This window comes from Anopheles gambiae, chromosome 2 (genome assembly GCF_943734735.2).
Source record: "Anopheles gambiae chromosome 2, idAnoGambNW_F1_1, whole genome shotgun sequence".
In the NCBI taxonomy this organism is placed as follows: Eukaryota; Metazoa; Arthropoda; class Insecta; order Diptera; family Culicidae; genus Anopheles; species Anopheles gambiae.
The window spans coordinates 16349554-16366177 of NC_064601.1; the positions used below are offsets into that span (position 1 = coordinate 16349554).

The 16624-nt window shown below is 45.7% G+C and overlaps 1 protein-coding gene across 18 annotated transcripts in view; it reads right to left on the minus strand.

Moving 5' to 3' along the window:
- LOC3290570 (broad-complex core protein) overlaps positions 1-16624 on the minus strand; it is a 122159-nt gene that overhangs the window by 43761 nt on the left and 61774 nt on the right. For 9 of the 18 annotated variants that reach the window (XM_061641283.1, XM_061641284.1, XM_061641271.1 and 6 more), the window contains one exon: positions 16466-16518. The gene's annotated coding sequence lies outside the window, so the exon portion shown is untranslated. The other 9 variants (XM_061641280.1, XM_061641266.1, XM_061641269.1 and 6 more) reach the window with 4 other exon arrangements.

Consider the following 16624-nt stretch of genomic DNA (forward strand, 5'->3'; position numbering starts at 1 on the left):
TAGGCGAGAGAACAACTAGCTCTTGCTTGGTAGATTGGGAGAAGGGCCCCACAGGAGGATGGTGGTGGTGCTGGTGGACCAATAATAATCATCAGCCACTAACACCACACCGTAACCAGTGTAACACTATCGCACACAACGCACCACACACACGCTGTCCGCGTATAGAGAGTGGACTGTGAATGTAGCTTCTTATTTTTCGGGGTTTTTATTTCTGTTGCTATATTTCACCAAAAATGTGTGCGTTTTCGCGAGCAAAAGACACCGCGCGGCATTAGGGGAGGGGGGTTTTCTGTTTTATTCACACACGGTATTAGAGGAAGCTAATGGCGATATTTGCAAAGTAACGGGGGGGTGGTGTATGCATTATTTTCCCCAATTCATCAGTCATCAGTGATTGAAAGGGATGTTCAATTTATTTCGTGCGAATGAAAAATTTAACTCTTTTTCGCAAAAAAAAACATTATTTGAAACTAGCACAGACACACGCACACAGGGCTAAAAAGGTAACCATTTCGATGTAAAATTAAAACACCAGAAAGAGGATCATCACGTGGCAAAATACTGTACACACATGCAGGTGGATGTACAATAAAATCGTATTTGAGTTAGGTCTATTTATTTCTCTATTTTTTTTTTTTTGCACTCAATATCTTTCCCCACCAAAACACACACATTCACACCCAAAAGCACACTAGTAGCTGGGTTGATCAAAAGATGTGCAAAAAAAAGCATTGCCAAATCACACTAAACTGCACACAAGCCACCGAAACCGGGTATTGGAGCACGCTGATAAGCAGCAGATAGTCCACCCCCCCTCCCCATGAGCTAACACGCGCACAACGAAACCACGAAAAGAAACCATTTGCACAGCGCGCAGCGACTGACACAATTAGCCAGCGAGGCTAGTGTGGAAGTATTTAACATGAGTGATGGGTGCTTTTGCTTTTCAATTAATTGTAGTTGTGCACTAAACAGCTCAAAACTCGAATTAAGCACGACACACGTGGGGAACACGTGGGGCACCAGGCGCACACTTTGGATGACCATTTAAAGGGTGAGATGGATTTTTTCCTTTTGAAAATTATTCGTTTTTAAGTTTGATTTTTACAGTTTGGGTAAGTTAACTTTGGTTTTTATTCCTTCATTCTTGCACTGGTAAGTTGGCTGTTAAGTTTGTGCACTGTTCCGAACCAGCTCAAGGTGAAGCAGTACGCCCTGGGCGAAAAACGATCACAAACAATTCCACACTATTTCCACCGTGCCCGAGCGAAAGGTGATGTAGGAAAACGGAACACAAATTTTTGGTTTCCACCTCTCTGCATCCAACAAACACACCATGGCCAATGGTACGAAGGCAACACATACACACAGGCACGCAGCAATCTTTCACCCACAGACGGCGGGCACACACATAAGAAACCCCCATTTTAGCTCCAAGATGGAAAAAGGTGTGGAAAAATCAATCACGACATTCACTCCAACTATTCAACGAGGTATAACTAGGGCTGCTGATACACGCACATACACACACACACACATATACACAGGAGCGTACCCCGTTAGGTTTTCAGACGATCGTGCAATCGGGAAATTCGCTCCTCCCTTCACCCACTGCGTTGCGAATTGGTTGGTAAACACACCTGTCAGAATAAAAACCACCCAGAAGGTGAACACCTTGCGTCAAAAGAAATCGGACCACACGCTGGGAGGCCTCCACAACCACACACACACACACACAGACACGGCTATGCTTTCACTTTCCCTCTCGATTTATTGAGCATTCTTTTTTCTTTTCCCTGACGCACACACAACAAACAAACAGCACACAGACATACAGGATGTGAGCAGCAGCCAGGGCTCTTGAAACACGCCGCAGCAGCAAAAGCAAATCTTCGTGCAATTACAGCAGCAAATCAGCACACCACGGCTCATCAAAATCAAATCAGTATTACTGAGCCACACACACACACACATACACAAGCTGGGGATGCCAAAATTAGTGATCGATTGAGGGACGCACTAGAAAGCCGCCGTGTGTGTGTCACGAAACATCTTCAAAAAGATCATTTCCCGACCGTTGTGTGCGCTTAGCGACCATTTAAACGCTCACACACGCGTTACTGCCACAACACGAACTACCTGGGAGCCCCTGGGGTGGAAAAAATTCGCGGACTTACACTTTGGTGCTATTGTACGGGACACAACACACTATTTGGTGACTACTGTGCTGGGTGGTAGTGCAGCACAAGAGCACGGCTAAACATCGCGCCCGGTTCCCACGATCCACTGACGACGGCGACCACAACACAACGGCATGTCCCGCGCCATCGACACACAAACACACACAATGGCCAGCCGGAGTTTTTCTTCCCCGTATATCGGTCCGGTCGGACTGCCAAACCCGTTATGCGTGTGGCTCGGTCAGCCAGTCGAAGTAACGCAGCAGAAGGAAAAACCCACCACACACACACAAGCAACACACCGGGGCGGCGATCGAACGTTGTCGTCGTCTTCGCAAAACCGTGCTGCTGCTGCTGCTGCTGCTGTGCTTCCCGTGACTGTGTGTATATCACACTCCGGACTCTCCGGATCTGCGCTGCTCTCGGTTCGGTCGGGCGGGTCGATCCGCGTCCGTTTCCCGTGTGCTATTAGTTTGGCGGTTTGAGATATTTTGCTGATTTGCTGCACTAATTTTCTTTCTATTCTCTGTCCCGAACCCCTAACTGCTGCCGGCGCGCACTAACACACAAACACACACCCCTCCCCATCCCCCCTGGACGATGGGCCGGAGGACGACGGCGAGAGCGAAGAACGCGTGAGCGAACAAAAAAATAACGTTCGGGCACAGCAAACGGCGGGAAAGTGCCAAAGGGGAAGAGAAGCCCCTTCCTGCCGCCATCCATCCACCCGCGGTGTAGGAAAAAAGTGAAAATTCTATGTAATGATATGTTGTTTTTCCTTATATATATAACCATTATTATTACTTCGGGTCGTTTTCGAGAGCCTCGGTTGTTGCGCGCCCAACATCTCACCCATGGCCGGGAAAAGGGGGTAGAAAACCCCGTGCCGATGGGAGGGGGAGGAGGGGGGGGGAGGAAAAAAGGATGGAAGTTGGTGGTGGTGGTGCTGATGCGGCGACGGCGGCGGGATGATGCTGCGTGTGGTTGTTTAGCGAGGAAAAAAGGCATTCCCCCGCCGTCCGGCCCGCACAGCCGCACTCGTCTTGCCGCCTTACTATCACGCGGACAAACACTAAAACACACCATTATATACTCGCGGGAATAGGACGCAGCACAGCGGGCTGAAGCGAGACGAAGCGACACCTAAACTTTGCCGCTCCGCCGCCATTCCTAACCCATCAGAGTTTAGAGAGAGGAGCGTGGGGTGGTGGTGGTGGTGCGCGCGTTAGAAAACGTCAGAAACAGCGCAAAAATCCGTACCGTCCTCCCGCGCGCCGTCCACGGTCAGCAGCAGCAGCAGCATCCGAACGTACTCGCGCGCTCACTCTCGCTGCCGCACTTTTCTAACTCTCTTTGCTGTGCTCTATCCCTTTCGCGCCCGCGCGCTCTCCCGCTCTGTTTCGCCCATTGGAAATATTGTTCGCAGCATCAGCCACGAGATGCAGCGTGCGCGAGAGCGAGAGAGTGAAGCGCGATAGGCCGCCCGGCAGGCGAATAAAAAAAGAAAAAAGAAGCGCGAGAGGAGCGTGTCCGCGCGCGCTCGAAAAAATCGAGAGTGGAAAAAATCCTCCGCGAGCAGCGGCCGACCGGCCGTGCAAGGATACTCAATCTCCGGTGTAACATGGGGGGGTTGGGAAGGGCGGCAAATGCGAAGGCACGATGTAGTCTCCCGGTTCCGTTTTAAGAGTGTGTGTGTGTGTGTGTGTTTCTTGTAAGTCGAGGGACGGGGTTGGAAAACACTGAGTGAGGGCGGCAGCACGCGGGCACCGAATGACTTCGAGACGCCGGGGTGCGCGCACCATACACAACACAGCGTGTGTATGTGTGTGCGAGAGATAGAGAGAGAGAGAGTGAGTGAGAAAATTGCACACAGACCTCGTGCGGAAAAGCACGGGATGGAAAATGCCGGCTGGTGCTCGGAAGCCGACAGCACAAAAAAATGAAAATCGCTAGAGAAGAGAATAAAAATGCGCGCACTGCGATGTAGCGGGCCGAAAAAATTCAGCATCTTTTACTTTCCGATATTTCCCCGCGCGGCCGTCGTGCGGTACAGTGCGTGCTCATTTTTGCTACCCATTTTTGCTTTAAGATAAGAAACCACTAAGCATTATTACTGTTATTATCGAGCACAAAGCATACGGGGCAAATGCACTCTCCGTTTCTTAAATACTTTAGTCCTCCATTATTTTAAAATAAATCGAAATATTAAAACACCTAAATTTGTTTTTTTTTCTACAAGTAATGTGTTTTTTAGTAAAATAGAACGCTAAAGCAGAGTTACTTAAATATTTCTTACTAGGAAAAGTAAAGTAGGTAGTGACAGACACTGCGGATATAAAGGACATTTCTCATAAATACATGATAAAAATAAATATAAAATAATTCAACAATTCAACATCCAAACTGAACGTATGACAACACATTTGATCATGCAAAATTGGTTAAACTATTGAACAAAACAAATTTTCAATCGTGTGCACGCTTGAGGATCTAATTTGAATACTGCGGATCTTAGGCTCTATAAACCGGCATTGATTATATTTTCGGCAGGTTTATTAAATGAATGCGTGGTCGTTATTATTAAGCTAATACCTGGCGAATTTAGGCCGGTCTCGTGGTACAGTTGTCAACTCGTACGCCTTAACAACATGCCCGTCATGGGTTCAAGCCCCAAATGGACCATGCCGCCATACGTAGGACTGACGACTATCTTGCTATGGGGGATCAATAAGTCACTGAAAGCCAAGCCCACAAGTAGTGGTACAGGTAGGCCTTGACCGACAACGGTGTCGAGCCAAGAGAAGAATATCTGGCGAAAGAACGGCAATGAAAGTAATAAAATCTCTTGTTTCTTCCTGGTTTAACAATTCTGACACCAAAGTGGGAGAGCCGGGCACACTGTCATAGGGAACACTGTCATAGGGAACACTGTCATAGGGAACACCAACATTTGGATTTATTTTACTTCTTATACTTCAATTGGCGATGCCCAGATGTCATCAAATATCTTAAGTAAGAATAATCGGAAGACATAAACCCTCCATCAACTAGAAGTTTGAGGCATTGCACGAAAACCAAAATCTTGTCTCGACTTGGACCACTTGCTATTTTGTTTTATCAACAAGAAGGAGAGCCAATTGGCATGACATCATTTCAGTAGTAGATAATAGATTCTATCGTATTTAAAAAATCATAAAGTTGATTTGGTAACAAATAGGCTCTTCAGGACATTTTCCCCACCAAGTTCACCAAAATTGCTGGGGTCCCGGACTTCAATAATTTCCTTCAGTTAAATTGTAAACTATTTTCTAATACTCATTCGGGCAATGTAAACCCTCAATTTAGAATTGTCATTTCTATTCGGACCTTTTGCAGTATTCAGAATGTATTGCAGAATCGGGCATAATAAAAAAGGAAATTGGTCTACTGTTAAAGGTTTCACAAAATCGATGGCTTCGGTTTCCATTAAGTTGTTTATGCAAATGAAAGTGACGCCAGTAGCAGCTAAACCCTGTCACGCACTGTATTCCTTCTTCCAAAACTGCCTTCCCAATCAGGACATGGTTCAGGATGCTGCCACTTGCTGCTGGTAGTAATGCTGCCTCTATTAGCCTACTTTCTCGCTCTTAACACACGCTCACTGCACAGTGTGGTAGTAGAGTACGCGGTGTACTTAGGCAGGGCATTAGGAGAGAACAAAGCGCGCGACAAAGAGAGCTAGCCCGCGAGCGCGCGAGTTACGCGTTGCGCCCGTTTTACGTGCCCCACCTTCCTCTTTTACATTTTACATCCAAAACTGCCTACTTTTTTCGCTTTTCCACGAAACCGATCCCCCGCCTTCGTTGCCTTACCTCCCCCATTTCGTTTGATGCCCGCTTTTTTAACGCACACCTAAACAGCTTCTCTATCGTCCCCTAACCCTTATTGTTTTGTCTCGTTCTCTTGCGTGCGCTCCTCTAAATCGCACCGTTATATCTTTTTTCCCCTTCTACATTTTCCCTTTCCACCACTATTTTCCACCACTTTTCCACACGACCCCCCCCCCCCCCCCACTCCCTTACATCCTCCATCCGCGACACGAAGAAGAACATCAGCTAAAATTCTTTCCATAAACCGCTTCGTCGCTTCTTCGAACGGGCCTCTTTCCTCCTTAACGCGTCATTCGTCGCCCTGTCGGTAGTGTACACACAGCAGAGCGGCGCGCTGGCGGTCGTGGCGCGCGCTCGAGAAACGAAAAAACGATAGCGAAACTACGAACGGAGGACGACGCAACCGCCGAAAAACCATTATAGCCCATCACTAATACCATTTCAAAACCGTGGTGCGCTCTTGTAACCTGCGCCCGCCACCGCTGGAGCTGTTTGGAGCAGAGCCAAGCAGCTCTAAGCTTCCACCGTCGTCCTCTCGCCCAACCTCCCTTCCTTTCTAACCCCCTTCCTAACAAAAAAGGCCACCCAGCCCAGCGGAGAAGGATCTCGGCTCGGGTCTGCGGCGTTCGGGTTCGGGCGTTGCGGGAAAAAATAAAAATAAATACAAATATGAGCGACGACGGTTAAAAAGGAAAATGTCGCACAAATACAAAATTGCGCCCCGAAAACATAAAAACCTAACCATCCTGCAGCAGCACCACAGCCACTGCCGCCTGCACCATCCAGTAGTGCCACACACACCAGGGGTCGTATGACAAGGATCGACAAACGGCTGGGAAGTGATGGTCTGGCACCGTCTCGCTTGCACGCATTTCATCATGGGCTCATTTTGCGCGACTCTCGAAGCGCGCGGCAAGTGCTTAGGGATTTGGTGTTAGTAGCGGATACATAGGCTGGCGAATGCTGCTGTGCCGCCCTCCCTGCCGCGGATGATAGGCTGCGTTTTACAGGAGGGAGGAACTTAAACTCAAAAAACTAAAATAAATGAACGTTATAAAAATTCATCCACACATTAAGGGAAGGTAGCAGGAGATACAAAACAGGATCCAGGATGTGGTAATAATAGTGCAAAAATTTAATATTTCTACAAAACACCGCTGAATGACGAAGGGTATATTTACAAATGTGTTCCTTTACTTATTGACTTATTGATTACACCCCGGTCCATTAGGGAATTGAACCCATGACGGGCATTTTATTGAATCGTGCCAGTTGATGACTGTACCACGGAACTGTCCTTTGGACAGGAAGTAAAAATAGAATTTAAAGCAAACCAATCCAGCCTACCTAAAGCCATATTGCCATCCGATGTGATAAACTCTAATCGAGCGAAATGCATGCGGCTGATAGCGGTGGACAAAATTCTCCGAAAAGGGCATGAATCTTACAACTCTTGGAATCAAAATCTGGCCAAACTTGCGCGCCCGGAAGTCGCAATAAGCCATCACACCATTTCGCTCCGGCAAGGAGAGCAAACGCAATCGCAAGGCAATTGATTTTAGACCGTTTTTACTGCTGGTAGCTGAAAATTTTCCCCCAAAACTTGCCCCGCTGGCAGAGCTCGTGAAAAATTCGAGACAATGAGAGGAAGCAAGAATAAACAGAGAGAGAGAGAGTGAGATAAAGAAAGATATAGAGTGAGAGAGTGCGCCTCACGCGGGTTTGGTAGTTGAGCTGTACACAATGAAAAGAAAATCTCCAAATCGGAATCGTTACGACAAAGTGCCTGTTTTTTTTCCTATTTCCCAGGGGTTGGTACGCGCGAGCGTGTATACACAATACGCGCGCCTTGAGCGCGCTTGGGGAGAGCCGAGCCAGTCAGTCAGTCGTGTAACTACCACATTAAAAGAATCGTGCGAAAGCACCAGCAGCGCCTGGCCCCAGCAAACAGCCAGCTACAAAGAAGCACACATTTCGGCGCGTACAGCGAAATACTAAGCATACCTTCCTATTTCGCCCTGTGTCCTCCTCTCACTCCTCTTGCACCAGAGTTCTCACAAAAACGGTACACAATACACACTTGACAGGCGGAGGATGGATATTATGCATGGTGTGTAGTGTATTTTGAGGCAAATAATAATGTGCCTAAAAGAGCGAACCATAGTCTAACTGCACAGCTCTTCTCCATTTGCGCCCTTTACCATACAGCATCATAGCAGCCCCGCCAGGATGAGCGCGGCGCATGATGATGGAGGAGCACTGATTTTCTATGTTTTTTTTTTCTTCGTTCTTTTAAATTCATATTTTATGAGGGTAGTTGGTGTGCAAAGAGGATGCTTCCCCTTGCTATATGCTCCCTTCTTTTTATTTAGCAGATTTGCAAAATTGAGAACAAAACCCATCAACCATAGCATGCCCCCTATATGTTCCAAATGAAGCTGTGTGAGTTAGACCCCTGGTAGATACAGCATCGATTTTTTAAATGAAGGATAATAATGATATATATTAGCAAAAAACAAAAACAAAATATTTGGTACAACCACGCATTGAAAATTAAAAACTAATAGAAAAACAACTGTAAAAAAGAAAGAAACAAAAATAAAAAAAAACGTGTTAAATAATCAAAGCATAAATGATCATAATAATGCACTGCACAACCATTACTTCGAACTGCACTTAGAGAGAGAATGTGTGTGTGAATGTGTGTGAGATGGCGATCAAGCGTGTCAGACCGTTTCATACTGGTTCGCACACCCCGTTTATTCTCTTATCCTGCATTTATACATGCCGGGGTAATTGCCGCAGCACACAGCAGCGAAGGAAAGCGAACCGGGTTTGGTCCACCGCAGTATACTGATACGAGAAAAAAAAAACAAAAAGAAAATCCGAACACTACAATGAACCAGCACCACGGACAAAGCAAGTACAGGGAGGGCTCATCCCTGGATGTTGGACACTTATGGCCACGCAAAATTACCCCTCGTTCAACGATGTGGGGAGACATTCTATTGCTTGAGTGATGAATCATTTAATATTTCTATGGTTTTTTTTTCCTTTACACACTGCTATTACTTTCACAGGTGGAGAATCAAGGAACCATGCAGTGCAGTAAAGCAGAAGATAAAGAGTGGACAGCGGCAAGTAACGCACGCACGGCACCTCGGTAGCGTTCAACCAAGGTCGGTTTTGTTATCCCTTGGAGAATATCCCTTTGGGAAAGAATGATTTATATAAAATGAAATGTATTTTTAATTATTATAATAAGCAACAGCATTCTACAGCATAGCATGGTTGAGATTGTACTTATCAATAGAAGATAGTCATACATCAAACACTCTCACAGTGATGCATTAAAAAAAATGAAACGACACTGCAAGGGTTAGCTCACAGCACACCGATCACAGTAACAGCAAGAGTAAAGGGCCTGCTGTTGTACGCCGGGCACCAAAGGATGCTTGAATGGATGAACACAGTTGGCTGAAACTGTGAAGCCCTTCGAGTTCTTTTCTATTGCACCTTCCTCTTTTTCTCTTCTTGCCCTCCTCCCTCCTAGATCGCTCGTAAACCTATTCCACCCTCATTAGAGCGACGCGTAATTACTTTTCACCACGTTCAACACTACCCTCCTCCTACGTCATCTTTTTCCATCCCGCTAAAAGCTAGTTTTCATACAAACTCGCACCCTTTATTTCGCTAGCGTCCTCTGACTTCCTATTCGCACACACGCAGCACACACTCTGTATAGGGGGATGGGATTTACAACACGCGGGAAGGTTCTCAATTTACCTTTTTTGTTCTGTCCACTCTTTTCCCATTGTTCATTCCAGGCCTTTGGCTGTAAAACGCGCGCTGCAGCACCAATGCGAAGCTCGTGTGTTTAGTTTGAAGTTAACTTCCTCCACATCCTTGCGGAGGGGGAGGAGAAGGAGGGCTGCGGGAATGATAACTGCGGGAATGTGCGCGAAAGAGCCAGAAGCAGTTACAAAACAAGTCATAGCATATTTTCAACTGCTGTGCACTGTTCCGCTGCTTTTCCTTCTCTATCACGGAGCGTGTATGTCCTTTCACTCATTTTTTTTAGTTATATGCCCTCTCTCATTTTTCATTTTTCAAATCCACATTTTCTCGCTCGCATACTCATCTCGTTTTAACGAGCACTAAAAATCCACGACTTAGAAACGACTCGAAGCAGCTCGTTCACTAAGACAAAGAAACTAGACGGACTCGTAGAAAAGCATGGGATGAAAAGCATTTAAGGTAAGAAAAAGAATAAAAAAAAGGAAAAAAGGCTGGTGATAATAAAAGAAAATACAAGAAAAAACCTCGCGAAGGATAAGTAAAGTAAAAAAGAATAGTGAAATAGAATGACACCAAAAGGAGCAGTAGCAAGAAAGAAAACGAACCGATAAGCTCTAGCGATGCAGCTTACCACCCAGGCAAGCGGGCAATGCTAGCAACAGTAACCTACCCAACAGCACAAAAAAAAACAAAAACAACAACACCAAAAAGAAAAGACAAAACAATTTTAAACTGCTGAGAACACGTTATAGCAGCATAAAATGAGATGAAATAAAAAAAAAAAAAACGACAGGCAACAAAAATATATAAAAACAAAAAATCCACCCCATTTGAACCGCAGTAACGATGCGAGAAGGAGTAGTAAAAGAGAGATTTAATAGCTAAACGAAATCGAGAGCGAGCACAGGCAAAAGGAACGAACAGGCAGAGAGTAAGCGAGAAGGCGTCTAACCTGCGGCACGGCGCTTAGTCGCCAAATGGAAAGGGACGGAATGGTGCGCGAATGTTGAAATAAAAAATAAAAAAAAATGCGTACACACACATACAGAGGACCAAAAAACTCGTTATACATCAAGCAGGCGCGCACAGCACAACAAGCAGGCACACAAAAGCAAAAGGACCGCCGAATGAGGACGACGACGACGTAGTTAATGCATGAGTATTAGGGCTCGTTATTATTTTCTAACACCGCGCGCGCCTATGTCGCTGCCAGTCTGTTCTACCCACCACCCCTTTACCCGCTTCCTCTTTGGCAGTCCCCACCACTTCACATTACCCCCCCCTTCAGCAAGCTCGCGTTCTAGTCGGATGTAGTTACCGCCAACACCATCACCCACCACCACCAACACCAACAGCACCCATCCTTCAACGCCACTGTTGAATGTCCTTGGCAGCATCCCAGTACCGTCCCCATTTGCCAACCCTCCTCCTCCCCCCCCCCCCCTGCTCATCCCACCTCGTTGAAGTTTTACAGCATCCAAGGCAGGGCGCCCCCATCGCGGGTAGAAGGTGACTACAGAAATTGTTATTTTCTCAGCGATTTTTTATGTTCCACTTTTATATATGTTCGATACATAAAAAGGAAGCTTTTTTACAGTTTCCCCCTCCGTCGTGTTCCCCCCCCCCCCTTCTGTCCCACCCTTCCACTCACCCCACCATGTAATGGTTTTTGTGTTGCATTGCCCACCACACCACGCCAGCCCCTTCTCCGCATTGTCGCACCCGTCGCTGTCACACACCACTACGTCTAACTTGTTTTAGCTTGTCGCTCGCGCGTTCTCTCTCTCTCTCTCTTTCTAGCTCTCTCTATTACTCTCTTGCCTTCGCACACTTTTCCTTAGAAGCTACTAGCAATTTGTTTCCCTTCCATTCGATGAACTAGAAACGAATTGCGCGCTCGGGGAAGGAACAGGACGACCTTTTTTTCTTTTCTTCTTCTTCCCAGTTTTGCTACATCACTAGCAGATTGGATGATGCTAGGCGTTTTAGTTTTGGTGGGGTGCGTCGTCGTTGTGGGTGGTGGCGTTTTAGGATAGCTCATAGCAATAAAAAAAAAATGCTGCGATAGTGGTAGTGCGCCAGTAGAGGCGAGCATCGATACTGGGGGGGATCGGGGCGAGTAGAGTAGCGATGGTAGAGAAATAGTAGTAAATGGTAGCAGTTAAGAGAATGCTGCAGGCATTTCCGTTTGCTTTTCCCTGTCCGTATAGCTTCTTGTTTTGTTTCGTTTTCTTCCCTTTGCCCGCTGTTCAATTTTTGTCCTTTTTCTTGCACAGAACGAACGGGAAGTCGTCTTTTTTTCTTTTTGAGCTGCCTTGACACCTTCGCCAATGTTATGATGCTTGGTCGGTTCGGCTTTCCCAGGAATTGGAAGCCTCCAATATTCGTTCGGATGTGAAAGTTTTTTTTTTGCCAAAACTACTACTTTCTCTGCTGATTTTCCTTTACAAAGGACCACAACCGTCCTTAAGTATTGTCATTTTCATTTTATTTTATAATGATTTTATTTAATACTTTGTCCTGGGGTGTGGACAGAAAAAAAAAACGAGATCACATAAAAGCATAGAAAAACGGACGGCGAGGAGGAGCTCGCCCTGTTAGTAGTGCAATAGGGCAGGAACAGCAGACCTGGATGTCAGTCCAGGGGCCATGAGTTATGGGCAGATCAACAAAACGGCAAGGTTGCGCGGATCACGGGGGCATATGATGATACCCAACAAGCACACACACACACATGGCGTGGTCGTATATGTGTGGGCATGATTTGCCGCTTTACCTGCATTTTAATATTTTTCCAGGGAATAAATTTTTCACCGGGCCAGCAAATAACTCTCCCCGGGTTCAACAAAACAGCGCACCAATGCAGACCCACCATCACATGCGGCCGCTTTTCCTCGGGCCCCGGGTTTTTGCCTCCCTCTTTTTCCTTCTCGCGCTCTCTCTCTCTCTCTCCCTCTCGTCGCAACATTAGCGTTTGACGCTGATGCTGCATTTACGTTATGAGGCTTCTAAGCCATACTAGGCGCGCGCGGCAGCAATATAGCAGTTTTATATTTCTTGCCCAGCCCTCCCCCCCCCCCCCCCTTCCGCAAAAGTGGGATGAAGGCACGAAAGCCCACCCAAGGGTGTGATGATATTACGAAGGAACGGCCATACACACTCTCCCCGTTATCACCCCTCACCCCCTTAACCCCCATCGTGCGCTTGTAAAAACACAAGCAAAGCGCGGCTTTCCATCGCTAGGGGTTCTGAACGTGTGTGTTTGTGATGGAGTATATATACTCAGGACCATTTTGTATTTTTATTATTATTATTTCGCTCACTTTTTCTTTTTTGCTGTTTTTTTTTTGTTGAGCGGCTCTATGCGGCGACTTTCCACACCGCACACACCACACGTGTACGCGCGCGCTCTCGCTAGCGAAAAGTAAGTGTTCCTGCCGCTTCCCAACCCTCTCCCCTTTCCATATCGTCCGTCCTCCCCCCCCCTCCCCTCCCAATCTTTGACTAGTATGTATGCTGCGTGAGCGTGTACAAAAGGGGGGGGGGGGGAGGGGCATGTTCTTGCCTTTTTTTCTAATGCTTCACTCCCGCGCACCGTTATGTTTGATATGGCAATAAAATTGCTGTAATATCTCGCGAAAAAGGGCACCCTTTCGGTACTAAAAGAAAAAAGGAAAACTGCTACCCTCCCCCCAACCCCTCCCCCACACCTCAACATGTGTGCACCGTCGCACCGCCACCGCAAAGATGGATGGATGATTGGGGCTGAAAAAATCACACGAACGCACGCGGTATGCATAGCAGAGTGTGCGGGGCTGTGAAGGAAAAGATCACAAGAAACCATACGGTGGAGCTTTGTACCCAGCCAGCCAGCCAGCCACCCACACACACACACGTACGCTGTGGAGCCGCGCTAAGTGAACTAAACTAAACATGCGCGCGAACATGGAGCCCCATGCACACGCACCATAGGGATGGCTTTTTGGAGGAGTTTTTAGGCATTATTTTATACCCTCTAAAGAACCCTACCTTTCTTCAACCTTCACATCTTCCCCCCTTGACAATGCAGCCATCCCCTGCTCTTCGCCTTTACTGAATTCAATGATGTATGTGCGGGTTAGCCACTTCTAATGACTCGAGTACGTACGACAGGCACACGTATTCCCGGGGCAGCATGCTGTATTATAGAAGCAAGGCTACGGCATCAGTGACATGAGGGGGAAGAGAAAGTGGAACGGGTGTAGAAAACACATGGAGACACAGGACGAAAGTATTATTTTGGCAGTAACTTTGACAAAGGGGATACATTTTGAGAAAACAGTCGTCGCGCTGGATTCAGACAAAGTTGTCAGGAGCGGGAAAGTTAAAAAATATACAACAGTTATTTGATTGAATGAAGCGGAATCGAAAACACCACAAGGAGTATGATATTAGTCACCATCTCTAAAGTGTGTTATAATTCCTGATTTTGATAAATCAAAGGTCAAGGATCACACGACGGTAGACACAACAACAGCAAAGCCTTGTTGTTAGCCCGTTTATTTTTTTTTTAATTTTTCTATTTTTTGTTTGTTGGTCAGGAATTCCTGAGGTTTTGAAAAGCACATTTTAATAACAATTTATTGCAACTCTTCGCTGTGTTGTATTGCATAGCGACTCGATACCACGACCTACGGTGCACAAGTCGCAATGCTTGGCATGGTACTGTGCGACTGTCACGAGGAAGTGGACGATTGAAACGGGGTTTAAACGATACGATAAACTGATTCCAATGGACACACTAACTTCTCAGCAAATGATCCATTTCTTATTTGTTTAGAGCAAATTATCGTACAGCAAATTTGTGATAATCAATAAGTTAAGTTTAATACTATTTATTACATGTAAGACTTCATAAATACGCAAAAAAAACTTGTTTATGAACATGTACAGAGTAGAGTCCAGAACATCCACTATCAAAAACGAAAAACATGCAACAAACGTATGTTAAAATGAAGATTGTTTTGATTTTCCTTCCTCCTCGACTAATCATAGCTGAACCATACTAATGATGATTGGATCTCATCCAAAAAAATGGCAACCCGCGCGCAACCACTATCAGGGCAGAGACGCACATGAAACCAAACGCTAGCTTAATCGCTTAAAGTTAGCTTATAAAAAATTTGCAAATCTTATCAGCGAAAATAAAACGAAAAATCCAATAAGAAGTAGTAACTGCATGGGTTAAAAAAGAGGGAGCGCGCGAATGGAACCATCATTTGTTGGTGTTGATAACATGACGCACCAGCGGCTTTGTGAATAAAAAGAAACACATGCCACATGACCTTAAGTAACTAGTATTGCTAAACTTGAAATCAAAACCCCATGTCAGTTAGCATCGCAGACAATTTGTTATCCGCTATTTTGGGTGAATGACTAAAAGGGATACAAGTGAAAAGTAATTTTATTCTACAATGCACACCAACACAGTTACGCAATAACGTTCGATATCGATTTTTTTGTTTCATTTTTGCAAACTCTGTTTGTTTTGGTTTTAGGTGTACTATTCGCACATCCGCTTGGTAACAAAACTTGTTGCGAAAAACCGATGCACACGCACACACCGAGCAGAGCAGCGCCGCTAACTGTCCCGGGTGCCTTAGAAAGAGGCGAACAAAAAATCCTCCCCGACTGTTGTGGTTGGGGGTGGTGTGCAGCAGCAGCAACACATGTGAAATGTTTGCGTCCAAGGTCAGCCCACGTCATGTGTTCGCTCTCTCGCAGAAAGAAGCAAGCTTTGCAAACTTACAAAGAAACAACCCCGGACGAGCGAGATTAGAAGCGGAAGCACATGTCTTTGCTGTTGCACAAGTTTAGCGAATGGTGTGTGGCGATCCGGTGAGTGTGTGCGTTCGCGCTATTTGGACGGTGTGGTCCCGATAGTACTATTACTATTTTGGGGGGTGACGGCGGCCGCGGCAGCCACTGTCACGTCGACACGTACACTACTGCACCACCAGTACTACACCGTCGGTACGCTTTGCATGTGTGCGCTCCCTGCAAGACACGGTGCGTGATTAAACTGTGCCGCCACGTTTCTAATCTTGGGCCAAGTAGAGCAAAGACGTGGCCACATACTTGCACACAGTTGCAATTAATTTTCACTTTCTTTCGGCCGATTTCATTGATCAGAAGTAGGTTTTACATGTGGCATTGCTAATGGACATGAAAACATGTGGACATGTGGCATTGCTAATGGACATGAAAACCCAGCAAAGAAGGACCATTATTTTAAAAACATCAAGACCTTATGAAACAACTTAACTCTGCTCTTCGCGAACCTCTTAGAAAGAAATGAAAAACGTTTCATTTGACGTTTGAAAAATGAATGCTTGATAATTATAATGAAAAATATTCATAAGCACTGTCGTTATTATATGCAATGAATTAAAACGCCAATTATTTGGTAACCTAGTCTCTTGCATTTATAGACATTAAATAACAATCATTTCGTTCTCATGGGGATAAATCAAATAAATATATCCCTATTGAGATTATTCTCAAAACTACCATATGTAATACCAAGAGAGGCTACTCAACTAACAGCATTTAGCTATGCACTACAATGTTACTTACCAAAGCGTTAATAATATGCAAGAAACATCAAGTATTAAGACATCAAGAGTTTGCTGCAAAAAAAAGGAATAGAAAGAAAACACAGAAATTAGTTACATGTTACGAAATTGAACCTAACTTACATTGTACATCAGTACATCACCCTTCTCTATTGCCTCC